The following is a 5786-nucleotide window of genomic DNA, read 5'->3' on the forward strand; positions in this document are numbered from 1 at the left end:
CGTCCGGTGTGTTTCCCTCGAGCCCAGCGCTTCTCAAGCGTGCGTTGCGGTGGAGTGAGTTCCACCAGACGCACACGCGGTTGTTGGCCCGCTCACGCCCCACGCGGGGTCTCTGGTCCCCACAGCAACCGAGGAGCGCGCCGGCTTCTCCGCGTCCTCACCCACGCTTGTCCTGGTGGTTCTGTTTCCTTCCTTCCCTTTCTTTCTCCCCCCTCTTTCTTTTTTTTTAGACAACAGAGAGGAGCCTGAGGCCATTGTGCTAAGGGAATGGTCTGTTTTCTGACACCCCTCCCGGTGGGCGCCAGTGGTACCTCCCGCTTACCACTTGCCTTTCCCTGGTGGCCAGAGTGCTTTGGCATCCTTTTCACGTGCCTTTCGCCCGTTGGTGTGTCTTCTTTGGAGAGAAGTCTATTCAAATCCTTTGTCCAGCCGGCTCGGTGGCTCAGCCTGTCATCCCGCGCTTTGGGAGGCTGAGGCGAGTGGATGGCCTGAGCCCGCGGGTTCGAGACCCGCCTGGGCGACTAGGCGAGACCTCATCTCTACAATCCATCAAAAAATCAGCGCGGCGTGGTAGCACATGCCTGTAATTCTGGCTACTCGGAAGGCTGAGGCAGAAGGATCGCTGGAGCCCAGCAGGTTGAGGCTGCGGTGGCTGGGAGTGGCCGCTGCACTCTAGTCTGGGCTACGGTGTGAGACTCCGACTCAAAAAAACAAAAAAATCCTTTATCCATATTGCAATTATTTGTCTTTATTGTAAGAGCTCTTTGTATATCCTAGATACAAGTCCCTTATCAGATATATGATTTGCAAAGGTTTTTTTTTTTTTCCTTTTTCCCCATTCGGTGGTGTGCCCTTTCACTTTCTTAATGGTATCCTCGGTAGCTCCAAAATTTTCACTTTTGATGTAATCCAATTAATCTGTCTTTAGTTATGTATGGGGTTTTTTGGTCAAGATAAGCTGTTCTCAATTTTTCTTATTGTGATAGTGTTAGGTCTGTGAGAATTGTTGGGTCGGTAGGCCGGTGTGCCGAGCTGGTGCTGTGAGTGAGATGCAAATAATTGCACAGAACTTAGATTGAGAAATATAGTTTATTTAGAAAGTAAATGAGAGAGAGAGAAGATTACCTCCCCAGGTTGGGGAGGGAGCCAGAGCTTAAAGAGAAGCATGGCCCCAGTGGCTTAAGGTTGAATGCTTTTTAAACCTTTCCTTTCATGGGGACAAGCTGTTAAGGTGATTGAGTGGTGATCTGTTTTACATAATCACAAAGGGGCAGGTAAACACAGGTACTGATATCACCCGGATGGATGGCAGGCAGGTGGGAGTGGGTGGGTTAGTCACATGACTGTTGCCATGGTGATGGGATCTGTGTCACGCAGGTCATGTGATGGGGTCTGTGTCACAAAGGTGGCGAAGGGCTGATCACAACAGATGAGGTCATCCATCCTGGTTCTTTATGGCTGAAAGATAAACTGGGAATAGAAAAGCAGACAGTACAAAGCAGACTTGGGGGGGGGTTGTAAGACAATTGTCAGTAGCTATCTCTGGGAAACCAGTTCTGTCCTTGGCTAATGGCTAGTTGGTGAGTTGAAGTGAGCTGCTAGAAAAGCATGTCAAAAGCTAAGCCATGTCACAATGGCTGCTCTTTGGCTATATGCCATCCATTGTGGTCTTTTGTTCTTTCAGGTAAAACTTACCGTGTCTGCAATCGTAAGCATGCAGTTCAGTGGAGCTGCGCAGTCATCCCCACCACCCATCTCCAGAACTCTCTTCATCTTGTTGAACTGAGACTCTGTACCCATTAAACAATACATATTGGTATATTGTCCATGGTATCTACTGTGCTTTTGTCCCTATGACTTCAACGGCTCTTAAGTAGATCATGTGAGTGGAATCATGCAGTATCGTCCTCTGGTTTCTTTCACTCAGCATCACGTCCTCAAGGTCCACCCACGTGGTAGCACGTGTCAGAATTTCCTTCCTTTTTAAGGCTAATATCCCAGTGTATGTGTATATCATCCATCAATGGACACCTGGGTTGTTTCCGTGTTTTAGCTATTGTGAAGAATGAACATAAACATACAGATATCTCTTGAGACTACTTTCTGGTCTTTTGGGACAATACCTGGAAGGGAAATTGCTAGCTCATGTGGTCATTCTAGTATTCATTTTTCTAGGGGGAATCACCATACTGTTTTCCATAGCAGCTGCATCATTTTACATTCCCACTGACAGTGCACAAGAGTTACAATTCCTCCACATTTTTGTCAACACTTGTTATTTTCTGGGGTTTTTTCCACTAAAAAACTTTTTATTATAGCCATCCTAATGAGTGTGAGGTCGTTCAACACAGGTTTTTTTGTTTTTGTTTTTTTTTTTGAGTTGAAGTCTCCCTCTGTCACCCAGACTGGAGCGCAGTGGCATGCTCCCGGCCACCGCAGCCTCGACCTGCTGGACTCTGGCGATCCTTCCGCCTCAGCCTTCCAAGTAGCCGGAACTACTGTTTTTTGATTTATTGTAGAGACGAGGTCTCGCCAAGTTGCCCGGGTGGGTCTCGAACCCGCGGGCTCAGGTAATCCACTCGCCTCAGCCTCCCCAAGTGCTGGGATGACAGGGTGAGCCACCAAGCCCAGCCCAGCACAGGTTTTTATCTCACTTAGGACTGAGATTGCTGGACTGTATGGTAAATTTATTTTAAACTGCGGAACCGTTTTCCAAAGTTAATATTACCATTTTACATTCCCCTGAGCAATATCGAGAGTTTTATTTTTATTTTAAGGATGTGGGATACAAGTAATATTGAGTTTTAGATACTCAGTAGTCTAGTTAGCACTTTATGTTGTGTTTTTACAGTGTTAGCCATTCTCTGTAGTGTCTCTTTGTGTTTTTCATTTCCACTTTCCTAATGGCTAATGATGCTGAACCTCTTTCCATGTGCTTGTGTGACATTTGAATCTCTTTAGTAAACTGTTCTTTTTTGCCGATTTAAAAATTGAATTGTTTTATTATTTATTTGATTTCTTTATATATGTGGATGCAAGTCCTTTATTAGACATCCTTATTTTTTTTCTTGACTTGGGGTATCACTCTGTCACCCTACTAGAGTGCAGCGGCATGCTCATGGCCACCACAACCTCTACCTGCTGGGTTCAGGCGGTCCTTCCACCTCAGTCTTCCAAGTTGCTGGAACTACAGATGCACGCCACCACACCTGGCTAATTTTTTGATTTATTATAGAGATGAAGTCTTGCCAAGTTGCCCAGGCTGTTCTCAAACCCCTGGTCTCAGGCAATCCTCTCTCCTCTGCCTCCCAAAGTGCTGGGATGACAAGCATGAGCCACCGTGCCCGGCTACAGTGACTCTTGAAAAGCAGAATTATTTGTGCGTTTTGTATTCTATATAAAAAGCCTTTGCTTCAGCCAGGACCACAGAGATTTTTTTCCGTGTTTTTTTCACAGAAGTTTAATAGTTTTGAGTTTAAGTCTCTGATCCATTTTGAGTTGATTTTTGTATATGGTGTGAGAGATGGTTGAGGTTGTTGTTTTTTGCCTACAGATGTCCAATTTTTCTAGCACCATTTGTTGAAAAAAAATCTTTTCTCCACTTAATTGCCTTGGCACAGCTGATTCAACTCAATTGACCATTCATGTGTGAGCCTATTTTTGGAGTCGATTCTGTTCAATAAATTTAAAAGAATTCAAGTCACACAAAGGATTTTATTGATTTTCTCAAAGAAGCAGCTTTTGGTATAATCAATTTTTATTGATTTTCTGTTTTTCATTTCATCGGTTTCTGTTCTGATATTTACCATTTCCTATCTTCTGTTTACTCTGCGTTTAATTTTCTCTTCTTTTTAATGATTTCCTAAGGTAGAAATGGAGGCCGCTGATTTAAGACCTTTTGTCTTTTCTAATGGAGGTTAATGCTATAAATTTTCCCCAAGGTTCTGTTTTATCAGCATCCTACAACTTTTAATCTGCTGCGTCTTCATTTTCAAGTAGTTCAAAATACTAATTTTTCTTTTGATTTATTTAGAACTGTGCTATTTAGAAGTGTGTTATTGATTTTCAAATATTTGGAGGTTTTTTAGATAGCGTTCTGTTAGTGATTTCTATTTCAATTACATTGTGGTTAGAGAACATCCCTTGTGTGACTTGAATATTTTAAATATATCAGTGGCTCAGAATATAGTCTATCTTTGGTGGATGTTTCATTTACACTTGAAAAAAATGTGTGTCCTTTTGCTGGGTTGAATGATCTATAAATTGCGATCAGGTGAGGTAGGTTGATAGTAATATTCAACTCTATAACCTGAATTATTTTCTGTGTACTTGTTTTACCAAAAATTGAGAGGATAGTACTGAACTCTTTGACTATAATTATGGATTGTGTATTTATCCTGGCAGTCTTGTCAGCTTTTGCTTCACATATTTTGAAGTTCTGTTGCTGGATGTATAAACATTTAGAATTGTTAGATTATCTTAATGAGTTAATGCCTATATCAGTATGAAATGACCTTTTGATATTTGGCGATATTTATTGCTCTAAATCTACTTTGTCTGATAATAGTATTGCCACTAGAACTTGCTTTTGATTACAATGATTATGTGGCATGTCATTTTCCACACTTTTAATTTACTTGTGTCTTCATATTTAAAGTGCATTTCTTTTTGTAGGCAGCATATAGTTGGGTCTAATTTTTTTTTCTACCAAACTGTGTTGCCAGATTGAGTGTTTAGACTCACTCACTTGCAATGGGATTATAAATATGGTTGGCTTGAAGTCTGTTGTCTTCCATTTGTGTTCTATCTTTTCTTTGCTCCCTTTTCCCTCTTTTTCTGACTTTTCAAAAATTTATTGAGTATTTGTATGATTCCATTTTATCTCCTTTATAGGCCTCAGGGCTAGGACTTGGGTGAGGAGCCTGAGAAACTTACCTTGAGTGTAAAGTTTGAAGGGTTGTCAAAAAGCTTGCCAATCAAGATAGATACAATTTTAAGGCAGTATTTCAAAAAGTCTAAATTAATGCAAAAAAATATGATGAACAAAATAATTACACTTTGAAATAAAAACATGATTGGTATTTCTTTTTTAGTTTTTTGTTTTTTGCCTCAGATGGCAAAATAGCTGGGCATAACATATTACCAACTGTGGGTCACATTTTCCTGCTTCCTTCTGTGTCTATTTTTTTTTTTTTTGAGTTGGAGTCTCACTCGGTTGCCCAGACTGGAGTGCAGTGGCTGCTCCCGGCCACTGCAACCTTGACCTGCTGAGCTCCGGTGATCCTTCCACCTCAGCCTTCCGAGTAGCCGGAATTACAGGCATGCGCTACCACGCCCGGCGGATTTTTTGATTTATTGTAGAGATGAGGTCTCGCTGCCCAGGTGGGTCTCGAACCTGTGGGCTCAGGCAATCCACTCACCTCAGCCTCCCAGAGGCGCGGGATTATAGGCTGAGCCACCGAGCCCAGCTTCTTCTGTGTCTATTAATCTTGTATTTCGTGCTGGGCATTGTGGATTGTGCATTGAAAAGACAACGTTCTGTTATCTTCCACTGAAGAGTGTTTTGTTCTAGAAGGCAGTTGAACTCATGGCAGTTCACTTTCATCCTGTGGAATCTTGATCTTAGGTTTTGTTAGAGTGGGTGTATTTCAGTTTTTTCTTTAATCCTAAGAGGGTATGATCCATTTTCCTAAGGTGTGGTCCTTCTGCAGCTTCAGTGGAAAGACGGAGGTATTTACCAAGTTCCTGTAATTTGGCAGGACTTGAACTCAGCCTCTCTCACCAGC

Source organism: Carlito syrichta, unplaced genomic scaffold (genome assembly GCF_000164805.1).
Source record: "Carlito syrichta isolate Samal-C Ts95f unplaced genomic scaffold, Tarsius_syrichta-2.0.1 Scaffold316221, whole genome shotgun sequence".
Taxonomy (NCBI): Eukaryota; Metazoa; Chordata; class Mammalia; order Primates; family Tarsiidae; genus Carlito; species Carlito syrichta.